General features: G+C 42.3%; 1 protein-coding gene across 13 annotated transcripts in view; it reads left to right on the forward strand.

The window, feature by feature from the left end:
* The window catches only part of PLPPR1 (phospholipid phosphatase related 1), a 538,830-nt gene that overhangs the window by 253,071 nt on the left and 265,228 nt on the right, over nucleotides 1-20,531 (forward strand). Inside the window, exon 1 of one of the 13 annotated variants that reach the window (XM_077912721.1) lies at nucleotides 16,228-16,376. The exons of 11 other annotated variants lie outside the window; for them this stretch is intronic. The gene's annotated coding sequence lies outside the window, so the exon portion shown is untranslated. Of the gene's footprint in view, nucleotides 1-16,227; nucleotides 16,377-18,188; nucleotides 18,358-20,531 lie in introns of those variants that run through there. One more of the 13 variants, XM_077912720.1, reaches the window with a different exon arrangement.

A 20,531-nucleotide genomic window follows, 5' to 3' on the forward strand; every position in this document is an offset into this window, starting at 1 on the left:
AAATTTATTGAACTAAACCTTTAATATCTATGCATTTTAATTTTAATTACACCTAAATAAAAATATAAAAACTAAATATTTACTGGGCTTGGTCTTTTAAAAATTTCACAGAAATACAATGATTCTACTTTGCTATGCTTCCACAGAGGATTGAATATTTAAGCAACACATATTGAAACACTTAGATTCTTTTTTCTTCTGTAATAGACATTTAATCTTTGTACATATTGCTGTAGTGTGAAGGGATAATTCAAAACAATGTACAAAAATAAAAGTGAAAGTTTTATTTCCCTTAGATGTTGGAATTTTCATTTTCCAGTATTCAATTGTCAGCTCTACTGTGTGGGTAGAACAGTCAGAGTCACTAAAAGATAGGTTTCTAGGGATCTGTACCATGATGCTGGACTGAGCTCAGGCATAGGTATGTATTCCCTACCAAAACCTATAGAATAATTGAAATGCATGTATAAAAAATAATAAATCCACAGAATGCTAATAAGCAGGAAAATGTGTAATGAGACTAGAGGTAATTAATAAGAAAATATGGCTCTGAATTGATAGAGAAAACTACAGCTCAAAACACACAAGAGAAGGAAGACTTATGTGCTTTCTAAGTCTGGTACTCCAAACTTAGAAACAATGGGCAAAAGGAACTGGGAGAGTCCTGGGTGATTGGGGACCGGTATTCAGAGCTACCTAGTAAGTTGTTGGTTCTTGTCCTACTACCAACTTAAGTGTTGAGCAAGGGGAGCAGACGTATTTATCTACAGGTTCATTTAGGAAATGAGGATAGCTGGGCTAGGTATACAGCATCACCCCAGTAGCTAGGGAAATCCAGAAGAAATGCTGTTGACACAATGCACCTTGAAGCATATCCTTCCCCTTCAACATCATTACTAGAAGTAGGCACTATACACCAATAAACATAAATGATTTAATAAAGATGATCAATTATGTGGAAAGCATACAAACAAGAATCACCAAATATTTGAGAAAAAAACAGTGCCATAAATGATAGGCATTAAATTCAATCAAAAGAAAAAATACAAAACAAACAAGAACAATGGAGAAAACAGTTCTACACATGTATAATTCATATTTTCATAAAGATACTTACAAGAACAGATAATTATTAAAAGGACCCAATTAGAGATTTTAAAAATGAGTAACATGGGCAAAATTTAAAAAGTAAAATAAAAAAAAAATCAGTGGACTAGCAGAATGGATTTAGCTAGAATGAGGTATAAAACAAAGTATTAGCTGAGATATTCTAGAATTTATTATAAAAAAAAGAAAAAGTTTAAGTGAAAGGGAATATTATATAGTGGTTCTAATCTATACCTATATGAGGCAATAGAATGGACATCAATTAATAAAGATAAAAGAACATTTTATGTAGATGAACAGAAACAAAGTTTGAAGTAGAAAAGTCTCTCAGAGACAAGTAGTATTTAAAAAAAACAGAACCACACGAGTTTCAGGACAATAATTAAAAGATTTTAATCTTATTTAATACTAACAAAATGTATTTCCTACAGAGGAATAACAATTGGATGTATAACAGACTTTTCTAGATTCCAGAAGCTCGTGGAATAAGCCTTAAAAATTCTTAGAAAATATGAGTTTAAATCATAAATTAAGATAGTATTGACACTTTTATGCCAATAAATTTGAAATTTCAGTCAAATGAAAATTCACTATAAAAATTCAAATTAGCTAAAATTGACATGATAAGACATAGAAAGTACAAATTGTCTTTTATTGCGTTCTTTAGGGGTAATGTTTGTTTAGAAATGAATTACTGAAATTCTCTCCTTTATCTATGTACATAGCAGCTCCATGAGCAGACTATGCCTATGAAACCAAGTTATGGTCCTATACAATGAAAAATTGAAGTTCCTTTCCCTTACATTTCCTTTCAGACTACATTTAAGAAACTTTCCCATCATGGCTATTATACCGGTGCATAATGTGGTATGTGTTCATTAACCGCTCTCTGCTTGTCTCTCCTATATAAATACATGCTGAGGTCAGTCTGGGTGCAGGCAGAGTTATGTAAGCCTTAGCTGGCTGGAACAAGAGAGGAAACATTCATCCAAATAAATATTCAAATAGGTCTTATTCTTCCCATTTTCCACGGATTGATGCTAAGGCAAAGCGACAACTTTTTAAACATTATCTAAGAAAGAGATTGTGGTGATAATTTGTTAAATTAATTTCTGATTCTATATGCTAGCACTGTGTATAAGATATATTTTGCCCAGGGTGGGGGATGGGTGAAATAGGTGAAGGGATTAAGAGTACACTTACTGTGATGAGCACTGATAATGTATAGAATTGGTGAGTCACCTGAAACTAATATAACACTGAATGTTATTTATACTGGAGTTAAAATTTAAAAAACAATAAAATATGTACTAGTTAAAAATAAAACAAATGTATTTTGCCTACATTTTTAGGCGTTGTATTAATCTAATTTAATAATTAAATTAATTAATTAAATGAATATTGTCAAAACTGAACAGGCAACTAAGACATGGATTCATGGATTATAAAAGTTTACTGGGAAAAAGCTAAGTGGGCAGAAGGTCCTCAGGGGGTATACATGGGATTTTGTATATCATTCACATTTACTAATGAATGGCATGAGCCAGGCTTCCCTAGTAAGTAAAAACTACTGTTTGGTCCTTTATTTTAATGGTCATCATTTTGGTAATAGAAGTAATAGTAATAAATTAAAAATAATAAAACATCAACTAAAAGTTTGTGTTTCCGAGAAACTGGTAATAAACTTTCTGTTTTCTGTAGTGTGATCCTTCCGTGTTCTGCACTTTGATTAGGCTATTAGAAAGTATTTTATTAATATTTTTATAATAACTGTCAACATGAATGTATTATATATAAATGTATGTATAACAAAATAATACAAATTGTGGCATTATGGGAGAAACTTTGTAGGTAGATTCAAGTAACTTCTTTTGTTTATCCAGATTTCTTATTATATTCCATTGGCCAAAATCTAATCTAATTGGTTTGCTGATGTATTAATTTGCTAGGGCTGTCATAACAAAGTACCACAAACTGAATGGCTTAGAACAACAGAAATTTATTGTCTCGTAGTTCTAAGCCTAGACATCTGAAAACAAGATGTCAGTAGGGCTATACTCCTTCTGAGGGCTCTAGGGAAAGATCTGTTTCAGACTTCTCTCCTAGCTTCTGGTAGTTCCTTGGCTTGTGACACCATAACTCCAGTCTTCACATGGTCTTCTGTGTGGGCTTATCTGCATCTAAATTTCCTTTTTGCATAAGGACATTAGTTATATTGTATTGGGTCCCACCCTACTCTAGTATGACTTAACTAATTACATCTGCAATGACCCTATTTCCAAATGAAGTCATGTTCTGAGATACTGGGAGTTAGAACTTCCATATATGAAGTTTTGGAGGACTCAATTCAATCCGTAACAGTAGGTTTCTACCTATTCTCCAAAGAAGCCTTACATTAATATGTTAAATTGGAAATTGTAGCCCATAGAATAGAGAGCTAAATTTCAATATTTGTCAAAAGATAGGTTGGATGAAATCTATTATTCCCCCCTCCCCAAAATACCTGTCTTTTCATTGACAACTCCTATTGTTCTTAGCACAGTCATCCAAATGTCTGAAGTGAGGCGATAAGAAATGAGCACCTCATCAAATGTTGCCTATTAGGCTAGTTCCCCTTGATGAATACACCTGGCTGGTGGCCAGTAAGGAATTGTTGTTTTAATTTTTTATTTGCAGATATTTATATGTGTTGCCCATTTTATGATAGCTCATCTGTATACACCAGTCATTCAAGTAGACCAACCTTGAAGACTGACAAGAAATATGAGTAAATGCACACTGAAAATGACAGGTGGACAGGCTGACAAATTCAGAACTGCTCCCAAGCAGCTTACATCTACTTAGCTGGAGCCAGTCAGACCCCAGATACACATCAGACTCTTTTGGAAAATGTCATTAAATGTTTGTTTCTCCATTTTTACAAAGATCTTGTTCAGACAGTGGTGAAGTGAAATACATCAACTTCAATTTTAAAAAGGGTGATAGCCTCTTTTTCTGCTGAATTTGTCACTATGGAAAGGACTTCATTATTGAAGTCCTGCTACTGAGGAGCTGCCTGGCTGCTCCTTACCCCCACCCCAGTAGAGAATTGTGAGAGAAAGTCTGGGAGGCAGAAGTACAACGGAATTTTCCAGACTACTCTTCTCAGGCTAATCCCAATGGCCTTTGCTTTATTAGCAATGTGCAAAACCCATGGAACCAACCCACCATAGATGACATTTGTGAGGGTACAACACTTTGAGTATGTTACGCAGAATGAAATGTGTATTGAAGGGAAAGTCTATGTCTGCATGGGGCTTATGTTCAATAACAATAACAATTATAATAGAAATACTATCTGCTAGACACTATGTCAATTGCCTAAAATACCTCCTCTGAATTTCTTACAAAGAGAGAGCATTATTTTCATCACCATTTTACAGATGAGAAGCTACACTAGGGGAATTGCAGTTATTAGGGAGTCACGATTCTCTTTCCATTCTGTGTTGAATTCATTGCATGTGTTTTTACCTCTGTAATGCATCCAGATCTTATCTGATGTGTGTGTGTGTGTGTGTGTGTGTGTGTGTGTGTGTATACATCCTTCTGAGCTCTCTGAGCTGCATAGGAAAGCCTTTACCTCCTTACTCACTGCCCCTGCTTCACAAGAAAATCATACCCTACAATATCACTGCTCCTTTCCAAAAGGTCCTAATGTACCTCATGGTTTCCTGGTGACTATAGCATAATCCAGTCATTACATGCTCTAAGATGTGCTTTTGTGTAGCCTATGACCCCCATTAAAGTAAGAAATCTCTGAAGAGTGACAGAGAAGTTCTAGGTTAGAAGATGCACACTGGCTGATCAGGGATCGAATCCTGCTCACAGATGTCACTTCTTATCAACATAGGGTTTCTTCATATATTTGCTGTCTACAAGAGACTCATTTTAGACATAAGGACACCTACAGCCTGAAAATAAAAGGTTGGAGAACCATTTACCATTCAAATGGTCCTCAAAAGAAAGCAGGGTTAGCCATCCTTATATCAGATAAATTAAAGTTTATCCCAAAGACTGTAGTAAGAGATGAAGAGGGACACTATATCATACTTAAAGGATCTATCTCTAACAAGAGGACCTAACAATCATGAATATTTATGCCCTGAATATGGAGCTGGAGAAAAAACAGCAAATAGATCCTACAGCCATCAGAAGAGAGTTAATAAAGATTCAAGCAGAACTCAATGAAATAGAGACCAGAGGAACTGTGGAACAGATTAACAAAACCAGGAGTTGGTTCTTTGAAAGAATTAATAAGAGATAAACCATTAGCCAGCCTTATTAAAAAGAAGAGAGAAAAGACCCAAATTAATAAAATCATGAATGAGAAAGGAGAGATCACCACCAATACCAAGGAAATACAAACGATTTTAAAAACTTATTATGAGCAGCTATACGCCAGTAGATTAGGCAATCTAGAAGAAATGGATGCATTTCTGGAAAACCACAAACTACTAAAACTGGAACAGGAAGAAATGGAAAACCTGAACAGGCCGATAACCAGGGAGGAAATTGAAGCAGTCATCAAAAACCTCCCAAGACGCAAAAGTCCAGGGCTAGATGGCTTCCCAGCGCAACTCTATCAAACGTTTAAAGAAGAAACCATACCTATTCTACTAAAGCTCTTCGGAAAGATAGAAAGAGATGGAGTACTTCCAAACTCGTTCTATGAGGCCAGCATCACCTTAATTCCAAAACCAGACAAAGACCCCACCAAAAAGGAGAATTATGGATCAATATCCCTGATGAACATGGATGCAAAAATTCTCACCAAGATACTAGCCAATAGGATACAACAATACATTAAGAAGATTATTCACCATGACCAAGTGGGATTTATCCCTGGGATGCAAGGCTGGTTCAACACTCGTAAAACAATCAATGTGATTGATCATATCAGCAAGAGAAAAACCAAGAACCATATGATCCTCTCATTAGATGCAGAGAAAGCATTTGACAAAATACAGCATCCATTCCTGATCAAAACTCTTCAGAGTGTAGGGATAGAGGGAACATTCCTCAGCATCTTAAAAGCCATCCGCGAAAAGCCCACAGCAAATATCATTCTCAATGGGGAAACACTGGGAGCCTTTCCCCTAAGATCAGGAACAAAACAGGGATGTCCACTCTCACCACTGCTATTCAACATAGTACTGGAAGTCCTAGCCTCAGCAATCAGACAACAAAAAGAAATAAAAGGCATTCAAGTTGGCAAAGAAGAAGTCAAACTCTCGCTCTTCGCAGATGTATACAATGGAATATTACTCAGCCATTAGAAACGACAAATACCCACTATTTGCTTCGACATGGAGGGACCTGGAGGGTATTATGCTGAGTGAAATAAGTCAATTGGAAAAGGACAAACATTATATGGTCTCATTCATTTGGGGAATATAAAAATTAGTGAAAGGGAATAAAAGGAAAGGAGAGAAAATGAATGAAAATATCAGTGAGGGTGACAAAGCATGAGAGACACCTAACTCTGGGAAACGAACAAGGGGTAGTGGAAGGGGAAGTGGGCAGGAGGTTGGAGTGACTGGGTGATGGGCACTGAGGGGGGCACTTGGCGGGATGAGCACTGGGTGTTATGCTATATGTTGGCAAATTGAACTCCAATAAAAAAAATTTTTTTTAAATCCCATAGGGTTCTTTGTTTGCATTTCCAAAAAGGTTTTATTTAACTTAAAAAAATAATCAAAGGTTCCATATAAAACCTGATTTGCAGCTTCTCTTGCAGCCAGAGAACCAATAACACTTTGCCCCTTTCCTGTATGACAACCATTATCTACCCTCTTTAGAAGGACACACATTGTGGTCCACCCAAGGGCCGTCCACTTAGGAGTCTGGATCTGCATCTATACCCAGATTTCCTCAGTTCTTCTTATTGTTTACTTGACAGACTTTTTTTGAGTTTGCCAATTCCTGTTTTACTTGAATCATGACTACCATTCATTTGAGGCACTGTTAGCAAGGCATCTGTTGAGGACTAATTAGCCAAGACTGCCCTTTTTCATTCATGGTGGGTTTTGAAGCTGTGAGTGGCTTTTCCTTGATGGTGTTGACTGCTTCCATTACACAACTAGGAAAATCCTATGCTGCTAAGCAATCAAGAGAGAATCCAACTAACCCCTCCCTGCAGCTTCATCACCCACTTTCCTCAGGGTGCGTGAAGAACTTTGTGGGGCTATGGGAATCTCTAAGGATATCCAGGAAGTGTGACTGGTGCTTCAGAAACTTGAGGGCATCTTTTTGATTGAAATGAAGACTCAGGCCTTGTATATTTTTTTCCACCCAGCTACAAACCATCTAGAAAATGTCACTCTTTTCCCTCAAACTGAGGAGAAGGATAGGAAATGGGGAAAGTAAGGATTTATCAATTTATCCTGGCAACATTTTAGTGCTGTGTTCAGAGCGAGAGATAGCTCTCTTGTACTTTGATTCAATAAATATTTGTTGGGCAACTTCTATGTGTAAAGCACCACGTCGTGCTGAGTGGCTGCTGATCACACTCCATTTCTGCAGAGCACTGATATGCATGATCTCATCTAATCCAACCGTGGGGGGGGGAGGGGGAGGACTTCACTGTGCCTGTTTTATAGGTGATATAACCCTGAGGCTGAGGACCTTACCCAATGCCAGTATGAGAAATAAATGAAGAGCACAACCAAGACTTGAACTGAAGGTTTGGAACTCTATTTCAATGTAGTCCATAGAATTTGTAATCATATTTTAGGCTATACCAATTTAGAGGAAATGGTCTCATTGAAAACAATTTGCATTCCTCTGGCTTCTTCCAGTTTACTATGGTGTATCAAATGGGATCACAAGTATAGATGAAAATATCTCTACCATACAGAAACAACCATTTTTTCTATTTAATTCTGGCTCCTGGCAAAGAAAAACCATTATGTGAGGAGAGGGAGCCTCAACATTGCAACTGCTCCCGATGTCCACCATTACTGGCACAGATGCTGATCTTTATGACAACACCAATATACTGAGCCAACACTGCAGGTGGCACTGAAGTCTCACTGCCCTCAATACTGCTAACACTCATTAATGTAGGCATGAGGTGGCACAGCAGCCACTGGACATTTGAGGGTATTGGCACCACTGATGTGCCAAAGCAGAGCTGTGTTCCCTGGTGCTCTGTGCACACCCATGATATGCCACTGTGTGGGGAGTGGGCACAGAGTTAAGTGATTTAGTTTGGTGGAAGTAGTGATGGGATGCTCCAGAGCCAAGAGTTCTTTTTCTATTAGACCTTGTAACAAGTGGAGAAAAAGTGGTGAGAGTCCTCCTACTTCCTCCATGTCTGGGCAAGCACAATCCACATTCACTTTGAATCAGGCACTCTTATGAATGAGCAGAAGAAGCCAGTAGCATTTTTCCTGAGATGAGACACCCTTAAGAATCAGGCATTTACTGCCACATTTTACACCTGTAGGGAAGCACAAGTAGTTACATGTCATTTATAATTCAACAAACATAAGCTAGGTACCCATGATATTCCAGGTAAAAGACCTAACTCCCTCTATCTTCAGCTTGCTCTCAGGTTATGAAGGGAGTCACAAGATAATGTAATTACAATGCAGTATGAGGAGTGCTAGGCTAGAGGTAAACTATGGGCACTAGGAGAACATCATAGAGGAGGGTCCTTTACCTTCTCCCTCCCACCTTGGAGGATTCAAAGAAAGCTTTATGGATGAGGTGTCTGAGCTGACACCTGAAGGACAAATAGGAATAGTATATAAGAAGTATCAGGGGGAGAAAACTTGGCCCACTGGGGACAGATGGGAGGAGATAAGGTTTGGGTGGACTGCTAAGATTTGGGGATGATATATATAAAGTCTTTGTCAAGCTCATCGAGGACCTTAAGCATCATGCCAGGGAAAAGGTTTAAACAGTGAGTGACATGGTCAGATGACATTTTAGATCACTTCTGGATACAGAGCAAAGGATAGCCTTGGGGAGAGGGACAAGTAAAAACATTCCCTTTTCTTTGGGCCAGTGACGATTGTGAACTGAACAACTTTGGGAGCTGTGAGGAAGGAGGGAACACCCATCAAGCCAGTCAGATCAGCCTGGCAGTCAGAGGGGTGACAGCTGTTCCAGGCACTTTCCCTGACTATCCTGTGGTGCGGCAGCCTCAGGGGCGGGAGGCAGCTTCATTCTGCCTTGGTGCCAATGGACACCTGTCTGACCACACAGAGCTGTGCTTGGCATGTGTACTCCCCAGACCTGGGCGAAGCAAGGAGCTTCCAGCACCACTATCATCTTCAGAAGCCTAGAGAAGCTGACAGTAAGGAGAACTCAGAGCAGCCTTAGTTAGATATTGACAGCAGTGGTGGTTATTGAGTAGGGCTGGGCCTGAGGCCAAATGAGTTGGCAAGGTCTGCCTGGCCTCTGCCTTGCCCCCTTCAGCTCCATCTGTCTAATAGTGGATGTCAGCCTTGAAGGGTGCCAGCCTTTGAATCTGGCAATTCAGAAAAAGAGAAGAGGACATACAAGATGTATGCCCATGGGTGGAAGACTGCCTAAAATGCTCAGGGCTAGAAATCAGTTACAGTGTGACCAGAGATATCCTTTAAACACTGTTCCCATCCTTTGCTGGCGTTCCCTTTTGCCCATCATTATTATTCTTAAAGAGATTTCAAAATTAATGTATCTATAAAGACATTGGCAATGGAGCCAGAGAATGAAAACCTAATTCAAAATGACTTAAGCAAAAATGAATCATTTGTTCAAGTTACTTGAAAAGTCCTTGAAAAGTGATACTTTAAGGCACGGCAAGGTTCAGGGGTTCAAAATTATATAAAGGCCTCTCTCTCTCCTGGCATTCCTATGCTTAGAGCACTTTAAATGCTTAGAAACCCAGTAAAAGGAGACATTTTCTTTCCTGTTAGCAAAAGTCCTGGATTTTAATTTACTTTTCCTGGTTTGGGTCTTTTTCCATCTCTGAGACACCACAAGGCTAGGGCAACGGGAGATTCTGATTAACTAGGTTGGATCTACGCCCATGCTTGAAAGTGGGAGAGATTTTATATACACAAACTACATGGATTAGTGGTTGAAGAATGGTGGTTTGTTAGATGAAATATGGATACCATTACTGGTAAAAGAGAAACTGTGGCAAGCCAAAATAACAGACAGCTAACCTCACTGAATCTTTGGCTTACCAAGCTATGTAGACTAAGGGCAATTAGTTCTGGTAATCTGCTGATGGTGATGAAGATAGTGTTAGTTATCACTGACATCTTATGAAAAGATAACATAGTATAATTACATAGTTTGGTTATAGTTCAGTAATTTTCCTGAATCTCCCTAGTCAGAAGAGTGGTTTAGGCACTTTGCTGGGTTAATGTATCACTTACCAGTATAAGGGCTATGGGATGATCCAATGTCTAGGAGACATACCCTTAAAAAGTTTCCTCAAACAGCTTCATGTTACAACTCATATCAACATCAAAGTTAGATGGTTAAAATAAATTTTCCATGATTATACTGTACTATTCCAATAACATCTTAAGGTTGCTTTTAATAAGTCCTCAAGACATTTCTCTTATAGCTTTCATGGAATTATTATTTTATCAAATACATTTATAAATTAAAAATAACATGAATATACACTCAGAATATAGGCATAAGTTCCCCCAGAGCACTATCTGGAAATGCTTCACCTCAAATTCTCTGATTACATTGGCACCAAAAATTTAACACATATTGGCTAAATAAAAGAATGAGTGAATGACTATTTTACCTGGTATGTTACCCAGGTATACACCCAGGATGACATACCCAGGTATATACCCAAAAGTGGAATTGCTGGATCATATGGTAATTTTATTCTTAATTTTTTGAGGACCTGCCATACTGTTTTCCATTGTGGCTGCACCATTTTACATTCCCACCAGGAGTGCACAAGGGTTCTAATTTCTCCATATCTTTGTCTGTAGCCCCAGCAAGCTAATACAGAGAGGAATTGCATTGAATTTGTAAGCTGCTTTGATGGGGTAAAATTTTTAGATGGGCTGAATTTTGTAACTTTGGGCTGAATGTGTAAAAATGCTCAGCCAGCAGCCAAATGTGTGTGAGTTCAACTCAGTAGAGGCATTGCTCCTATATTGGAGCCTACGTGAGAATGTATTCTTTCTTTATTGGGGTTGAGTTTATCTTTAGAGTGGCAGTTTTCTTAAGGTGCTAGTTATAATTAGAATATATTTACCTGCCCTATTTTAACAGACAGGAATATTGTGCTCACACTATTTTTTTCCATTTTCCTTTAAAATATTCTTCTCATTAAACTTCTAGGGCTGCATAAGTCAGTTTTAGGTTAAAAATAGTATAGTTGCTATTGTTGCCACAGTTCCATGGGGAAAAAACATAGCCAACTTTTTAACAGAAAAGGAAAAAGTAATTTTCTGAAAAATAATTTTCTTAATTCTTAAGATAGTGTGAGAGCCAGGCTGACAAGGAGTTCCTGAACTGACAATGGATTAAAATTTCCTGCACCAATTTAATGTTTTTTATTATTTTCCTATAGGCAGGACAGAAGGCAGGATTCTTCAGGTTCTTTCTAACAAACACATTGCTGGTGACAGAGGTGAAGGGCATAAAATGAAGAATTAGACTCGGGGTTGGCAAACTGCAGCTAGTGGGCCAAATCCAGCACACCACCTGTTTTTGTAAAAAAGAGAAAGAAATTGGAACATAGCCATTCTTCTTCTTTTATGCATTGTCTGTGGCTGCAGAGTTGAGTAGTTGTGACGGAGACTGCGTGGTCCACAAAGCCTAAAATATATGCTGTTAGGGAATAGCTTGTTGATCTTTACAGAATCAGCTTGTAGATCACAGGGATAGACTATTAATAAGTGGTGATTGAGTCATTTAAAAGTAATTTTAGGGGCACCTGGGTGGCTCAATGGTTGAGCGTCTGCCTTTGGTTCGGCTTATGATCCTGGGACCCTGGGATCAAGTCCCGCATCCGGCTGCCCGCAGGGAGCCTGCTTCTCCCTCTGCCTGTGTCTCTGCCTCTTTTTGTGTGTCTCTCATGAATGAGTAAATAAAATCTTTTAAAAAATGGATGACGGGCACTGAGGGGGGCACTTGACGGGATGAGCACTGGGTGTTATTCTGTATGTTGGCAAATTGAACACCAATAAAAAATAAATTTATTATTAAAAAAAGTAATTTTAAAGATGAGAAAAATGAGAACATCAATAATATTGAGAGTGAAGGATTCCATATTCCATATTGGCAGCTTGGCACAGACCAAAAGGAGAAGGGATCTAGCAGATTAGCCGCTCCTGGTTTACGTAGCCAGCAGACAGAAGATCCTGGCCATGTTATGTTTACAATATGTGAAGTACAAGGCAGGTGGAGTCATTATTCTAACAACTCTAACAACTGGTTATGTTCTCGAAAAAAGATAACAAGTATGGTATTGATGCGGGGTAGAAGTGGGGACTCAACATTAGGGGAACCATGGTAGGTGCCTGGGTCTCGCTTGTGGGGATGTGGAGAACTAGGTAGGATTCACAGCAACAAATGTGCACGGGTCCTGGGGGCTCTGTGCACATGAGGCAGAAACCTGGAATACAAATCATGGTATATGGGGGAACAGAGAAATCAGAGCGGATGAAATAGCAACCAGCATTAGGTTTAGTGGGGGTGAGATGAATCCATAAATAAGAAGAGATTCCTAAAATCTGTATCTGTCAGAGTCCCAGCAAGAAACACAGGACACCCTCAGATGAAGATAATCTGAGGATAGCACCAGGGCTGGTCTGTGTGATTGACAGAATGTGGGAGAAGTAATGCTATGTTACTTCTGAAACCAGCTTATAAAAGACTGAAACTTCTGTCTTTGCGATCACTCTCTCTGTCTCTAAGATCATTCTCCAGAAATTCTTTTACTGGGTGCATGAATGAAAGATAAAACATAAACATAACACCAATCATCTGGTCCTTCCATTCTCCTACTCTTGGCTCAGGTGGTTGTGATTGGAGCTGAGACCTTTTATAGTTTATCTGCCCCTCCCCCATCCCCAAATTCCCATCCATGAAAGCAGAACCAACTTCTTACTGTTCCTTCCTTCACACACAAGACAGTAATAATAGAAGTGCTGGTGGTGAGATCCCTGGGGATGGTCCTTTTCACTTTTGGGATGATTTATTTTGAAGAGAAGAGTTCTAACCATTATTGCCTCAACTATCCTACTTAGAGGGAAGTTAAATAAATCAGAACATTATTCTGGCTGGATTAGGTTGGCTGGCCCAAAGCTATCCTTTGAATGAGACTGCACTTTGAGCCAAAATGCATTTTCTTTCGGAACCAGAAAAATTAAAATGGGCTTGATTTATATGTTTTCAAGGGGATAAAAACTATCTGTAGAAACCTGTTTTGCCTTTCTCATCCAACTTCCAATTTTAGATAATATACACAGGACCTTAAAAGACAGTGTCTATTGACTTTATCATCTATGAGGAGTACCAAGAGTCATGGTTCTTGGGAGTCTTTTTCAAAGTGAACATGTCACCAGGAGAAATTTGTTTTTGGCTATGTATTTATTCATTCACTCTTTAAACATTTATTGAATATACACCACTTGCTTATTTTCATGAGGTACCAGGGCCATAAAAAAGGAATAAATCTCTCCCCTTGAATGGCTCACACCAACCTAAGTGGGGGCAAGTCAGACATAAAGAGAGGACTTAATGTGTCAAGAGTGACAATAAGATTATGGGGATAGTTTTGTAATAGTTTTTTTTCTTAACCTTAAACATATACAATTTTTATTTGTCAAATTATACCCTAATAAAGCTGAAAAAACTTTTGTTTTTTTTTTTCCACATTTTTTTTGAGTATAGTTGACACACAATGTTATGTTAGTTTATGGGATATTAACTAATATCCAGGTTAAAGGATGAAAAAGGATGACATTTGTGACAACAGGGGTGGACCTAGAGAATATTATTCTAAGTGAAATAAGTCAGACAGAGAAAGACAAATGTCATATAATTCACTTATATGTGGAATCCAAAAATCTAAAACAAATGAATAAACAAAAAGCCAAAATATACCCATAAACAGAACAAACTGATGGTTGCCAGAGGGGCCGGGGTGAAGGATGGGAAAATGAGCCAAGAGGAGTGGAAGATACAAGCTTTCAGTTATGGAATGAGTAAATCATGGGAATAAAAGATACAGCATAGGGAACATAGTCAATGGTACTGTAATAGCATTGTATGGAGAGAGATGGTAGCTATACTTGTGGCGAGCAGAGCATAATGTATAAACTTGTTGAATCACTAAGTTTTGTAATAGTTTTTGACATTCATGGAAACATTTTTACTCTTATAATAATAAATCACTAGTTTAGCCCTTACTAAAAAATGTTTGGCATTTTTATCAAACAAGATGGCCATATATATGAAACTTCTATATGAAGAAAAAAACATAAATCTATTTGTCTCATTAGGGTGCTTTTTGAAAATAACAAAAATTATAAGCAGAACAATTCAAATGGAAATGGTAAGTGTATTTCAAAATTATTAGAAAATATTAGAGCAGAATTTATGCATATACTGCATCACCACAGAGTTAAATTATTTCAGCAACATATAACCTAATGGGATTACTTTCATATGATTTTTTTAAGAACTGAGACATCACTATAGCATCTATAACTTTGGAGAGTTTTATGTTCAAACCTTGTATCTATTACTGGTTTTTATTAATCCTAAAATTGTTTTGTATTGAAACTATGCTTTGAACAACTAGTTCTATTTAAAATTTAATAACTAGCTCATTTTAAAAAATATAATTTCATAAGTAGCTGGGCAACAATAATGTGTTATTTTGCTGATATACAAGGTGAGGCAATTAGATGTGTTTGTTGGTGGAGAGAGGTGCAAAGTTTAGGGATTGTCCACTAGGTAAGGGGATGAATTCTACGTCTAAAATCTGAATTTAAGGAGCACTGAAAATACCTGAATACATGAGCCACTGGAAATCTTACCATTAATTTCTCTCAAAACCATCTGCAGATGTGTGCATATTAATTGGCTTCGGGCATTCTGTTACCTAGGAGGAGTAACACATTAGATTGCTAAAATTAGAAGGCAGGCAAAAAAAAAAAAAAAAAAAGTGAAAATGCAAGGCTTGATGAGCCAATGTAGGTGGGGTATTGCAGCAAGAGACCCTGATTGCTAAATGGGAAGAGTCCTTAATTTCTGAGAGGTGTGAGTGCCAAAAAGTGCTTGAGGCATATTACTGGAAAACAATGCTACCCCACGCTGATGTCTAGCTCTGAGTGTGGAGGGGTGAGGGTTGGGGTTAGTCACCATTCACACTGCCACACATTTTTTACAGCATGCTTTTCATTTCATGGATTTGAATACATCAGTGATCAGGGTGATGTGTGAGGGGGCGAAGGAGGAAGCCAGAAGGAAAATTGGAAGGCTTGGCTTTCATCTGTTTTATTTGTTTAAGCTTAGAGAAGAAAATTTCCTCAGCCTTTAAAAAAAAATCACAATAATGAGAATGTTAAAACCAAAATAATAATAGCTACAAGTTACAGAGAGCTCGTTATGTACTAAGGACTGGTAAGTGTTTTATGTACATCATCTCATTTATTGTCCCCTGTACTTCCCCTACTTCCCCAAACAGTGAAAATCTCTTCCAGAACTGCTAGCTTACCCTCTCATAGCAGCACCATAAAGGGATTCCACTTTATTTGCAATTCCAATTTGTAAAGTCTCCTTCACCTTTGACCTTGTTGGAGCTGTGAGACTGTGAACAGAGTGTCCCCCAGCAGCAAAAGGAATAGTGTCCCTTTCCTCCTCACCCAAGGCCAGCCTCAGACAAAGGAGAGTATGCTTCTTGGCCAGGAAGCCCTGGACACTTATCATTTGTAGAAAGAAGTGCCTCAGCACCATCTCTCTTGACAGAACTGCAAAGTTGAGACCTGCACCTCCTCCAGCTTTGCCTCTGGGTTCCAGGTCCCACCCACTTCTGGATTCTGAGCCTTCATTCATCTGGAGCTTCTACAGTGCCAGAGCAGGAGAATGGCTTTCCTGCCTCAAGGCCCTGCCAGGGCTAACACCCTGAAATTCCGGTGAACACTATTCACTGCTCTGGTAACACCTGTCTTAGATGTCTTCCAAGAAGCCTAGTGTTAAGAGGAAGGCCGGAGAAAAGAGGCGTGGAAGTAGGAGCCCCAAATATTGTGAGTGGTTCATTATAAAGACTGCTGCTTTTCAGGAGAACCTGATCTCCTCCCCCCACCTGGTGGATAGAGACTCAGACTCAGTAAAGAGATGCTGCAATTCTATTCCTTTGAAAGAACTACTGAGAGAACAACCAGCCACTAACACTCAGGCCACTTTCACTTTTAAAGAACTTTCCCTTCCTCTTGCTCCTTCCTTCCTTCCTTCCTTCCTTCCTTCCTTCCTTCCTCCCTTCCTCCCTTCCTCCCTTCCTCCCTTCCTCCATTCTTTGATCCTTAGCTTTGCTTTTGTTGGTGGTATTTAGATATGCTGTTTTCTCTCCTCCGGGTGTGCTTTAGGGTTAGATCTAATTGTCCTGCTGTTCTAGTGTCACTTGGCATTATTATTGGGAAGATGAATGGGATAGGGGTCAGAGTTCAGCAAGTAGGCATCTGCTCGCTTACACTGCATAGAAATGCTCAGAGGTGAGCTTTAATGAAAGCTTGGAAAATATTTGCACAGAGTGGACTAGAGTCTTCTGTCCCTCCAAAGCTGGGATGACCAAAAGGTAGTCCTTGTCTGGAGGGACCAAAAATAAACAAACAGGGGGTAAAAATATATTCACAAGGAGCTCCCTGCTTGGCATGTCTTTTCCTCTGTTGGAAGGGAAATGGAGGGAAAAACAGAGTGATCAAACAGGAAGAAGGTGGAAAATGGAAGCTCTTGAATGGGTCCTAACCACTGGCCTGTTTTGCTCTTAGAACAATCTCACCAGAGAAGAGTTTCCACTCCACTGGCACAGCCTCCCGCCTAGCCTCTCCCCTGGCCTCAGGTTACTGTGCCATCGCCATAGGGGCTCAGGTTCTCCCACTGGACTCTCTTCGTGTGGACGGTTCTTCGACTTTACCCAGAGCCAGGATCCCCACTCAGGAAGAACTGCTTTGGCAGTGGAGGCAGGGGGGACAATGGATCTATTGTTCTTTTGGCCTTCTTGACTAGGGCAAATGTCTCCTCCATCCAACCTTGTCACCCAAGGAGGCTGAGTAAGGAGCCCTAGGAGACTCCTCTTCCTTCTACTCCTGCTTTGTTCCTTGGAAGAGGGTTTTGCGTCCCTTCCGCGCCCTCGCCCCGTCAAACCTGTCTTGGGACTCGAATAGACAGTCGCCGTTTCCTGCTCTTCACAGAGTGGAAGTTGGGAGGGGAAGCAAGCAGCGCAGACCGGGGAACTCCCTTCAGCTTAGGCACGACCTGCCCGCCGCCCGGGCTCCTGCCGGCCCGGGGACGGGGACGGGGGCGGGGGGGGGGGCACCACGGGGCCCCAAGCACCGAGGCAAGAGAGCGGGGCGCGGAACGACAGCGAGGGCCCCCCGCGTTCCCCGGAGCGGTCTCCTCGGGATGGAGGGGTGTCCCCGCGCCCGGCGCACCTGCGCGGCTGGGCTTCCTGCTGCCTCCGGGAACCCCGCCGCACCCCCGGTCCGCTCCGGCCGGCGCAGGCTCTCCCGCCGCAACCCGCAGCGCGCTCGCCTCCCTCTGCCTGCGCTCCGGAGCGAGCGCTCGGGGTCCCGGTCTGAGCATGCGCGGCCGGGCGCCCTCCCCGCCTCTCCTCCGCCCCCCCCGCCCCCCGCCCCCCGCCCCCTCCCCGCCTGCCTTTTGCTCCTTCCTTTCATTAACCAAACAGGAGATCCTGGAACCTGGACCCTGTGCTCGCGGCGGCGGCGGCGGCGGCGGGCGGGCTGTGGCCCAGGGGCGTCTGTGAGCCCGCGCCCCCGCCCCTCCCGCCCCTCCCGCCCCACGCGCGCGCGCACACTCACACCCGCACTCACACACACACTCGCACAAACACACACTCGTACCCGCCCGCGCCGCGCTCGCCGCTCGCTCTCCCACGCAGGCGGAATGCAGCAGAGCCCGGGGAGCGCGTCCCCCGCCGCGTGAATGCACCTCGCCCCCGGCAGCCGGACGGCCCAGTAGGGCGCGCGGGGGGACGCGCCGCCGCCAGAGGTGAGTGGGGCGCCCGCGGACGCGGACCGCTCCGGGGCGCGGGGCGCGGGGGACGCGGGGCGCGGGGCGCGGGGGGCGGGCTCCTGGCCCCACGCGGCGGAGCAGGTGGCCCAAACCCGGCTTGCGGCTTTGCAGGTGCAGATGAAGGCGGCGCCCGGGTGTGCGGGGGGAGAGGGCGACCCCAGGGAGGGTCGCCTCCTGCGAGGTGTCAGATGGACCCGGCAGAAAGCTACACCCTCCCTGCTCGTAAACTTTCCGCCCCTGTCATTTGGGAAGCGTGGAGACAAAGGGGGCGTGGAGGCGCCCTCCGTCCGGTTCCACCCTCCGGGCGGCCTTCGGGGCTGCGACGGGAGCCGGCGCGCGGGCGCGGGCGCGGGCGGGGAGGGGGCGCCCTGCCCTGCAGGGGAGCCGGCGCCAAGATCGGGGTCTGTCACCCCGGCTGCAAGCGTCGCCTTTGATTTACCCTCAGGCGTGGACACCTGTCATCCCGCGGCGGCCGCACGCCCCGGGCGCGCCGTGGGGTGGGTGTGCGTGCGGGGCTGTCACCTGCAGAACTGGAGGGGCCGCCTTCGGCTTGCATTCAGCGCGGGGGCCGGAGGCGCCGGGGTGAGGCTCGGGTCAGCGCGGGGATGAATGATGAGTTCCTGAAAGGCTCGCGTAATCACCCCCTGCAAACGCGGGGCGCCGGGACCTCGCCTCCCCCGGGAACCCGCTGCCTTCGCCGCCGGGCGCTGGGCGGCTGCAGCTGGGGGAAGCGGGGGCTTTCTTTTTGCCCTGGGGGTTTTATGACACACACACACACGCGCGCGCACACACACACACACACACACACACACAGGTGGAATATGTGGAGGATTCTGGGTTATTTTTCTTTGTGGGGATAGCGTTTTCCCTTTTAACCGCTCCGGCGCGAGAGGTTCTCTGCAGCCCGGTATCGAGCTGGTGTTGAAGACCTCTTAGGTCCCAGGGAAGAGGTTCCCCCCTCTCCCCCCTCCCCCCAAGAAAAAAAAAGGATTTCCTAAAATGCCAGCCCCAGCGGGGCGGGGCGCCCGAGTGCGGAGCGCCGCGGGCACCTGGGAATCGCCTCAAATCTAATGGCCCTTTGAAACGGCAGAGACCGAGTCAGCGTTTGAGGGTCCAGGACTGGGACAAAGGGGACTGCAAGAGGGACAGGCGAGGAGTGACTAGAAGCTCATTAGGGCAGGGAGAGGTCCAGCGGGGGGCAAGGCACCCTGCAGGCTTCCCTGGACTCCCTGACGCTTCCGTGGAGGGTGGCTTTTATTCCTGGATGGGACTCCAGTAGGGAGATTTCTGGAACGTCACATCTGGAGGAGAACAGACTTGGTTATGCCGGAGTTAACCTTTAGCACAGTCATAAATTAATTCTGTAAGTCTAGAGCGGTGGTGCCATGTGCCGAAGTTTCTCCATCTTGACGTTTTGTTTCTACCTGGGATGTGCGGACAGGTGTATTTTTGACGCTTCTATAGCTCAAAACCTTGGAAGAGGAGAGTGTGGGGAACCTGGAAGCCAAGCTGATGCCGACAGAAGAAAATGCTGGAAGCTCAGATCCAGAACTTGTGTCTATGGGTTGTCAGAGAGTGTGCTCTTCATTTTAAGATGATAGGTAGAGGCCATCTCTCTGCTGGTCTGGGGACCCCCCTTTTTTTATTTTAATTTTTAACATTCTGTAACTTCTTTGAAGTGGGAGAGAACATGATATACATGAAGCTAATAGAGAAAGTTCACACATAAAAGAGACTGACTCACAAGTCAACACAGTCAAAGGTGAAGAAGTTTCTGAGAAACAAGTAAAGGGGGGAGGGGCACTGGGAAGGGAATGCATATTATTAAAACAGCTTCATTCATATGATTTTTTAAAAAGTTTTTATTTAAATTTCAGTTAACACACAGTGTAATATTAGTTTTGGGTGTGCAGCATAGTACACTTCCGTACAGCTTTTATGCTTTTTAAAAAGCTTTTTTTATGCATTTAGTAAGATAGAAATCTGAAAGCTTTTTTTTCTCCTTTTCTTTTTAAACAACTGGTGAAGTGAAGACGCTTCCTGAAATATTTTCAAGTTGATATTGGCATAGAGGGGGTTTAAATATAATTATCAGCATATATCCTTTTTATTTCATAGTGAACAGTATCATCATTTACTTTGCAAAACTT

Source organism: Canis aureus, chromosome 10 (assembly GCF_053574225.1).
Source record: "Canis aureus isolate CA01 chromosome 10, VMU_Caureus_v.1.0, whole genome shotgun sequence".
Lineage (NCBI taxonomy): Eukaryota > Metazoa > Chordata > Mammalia > Carnivora > Canidae > Canis > Canis aureus.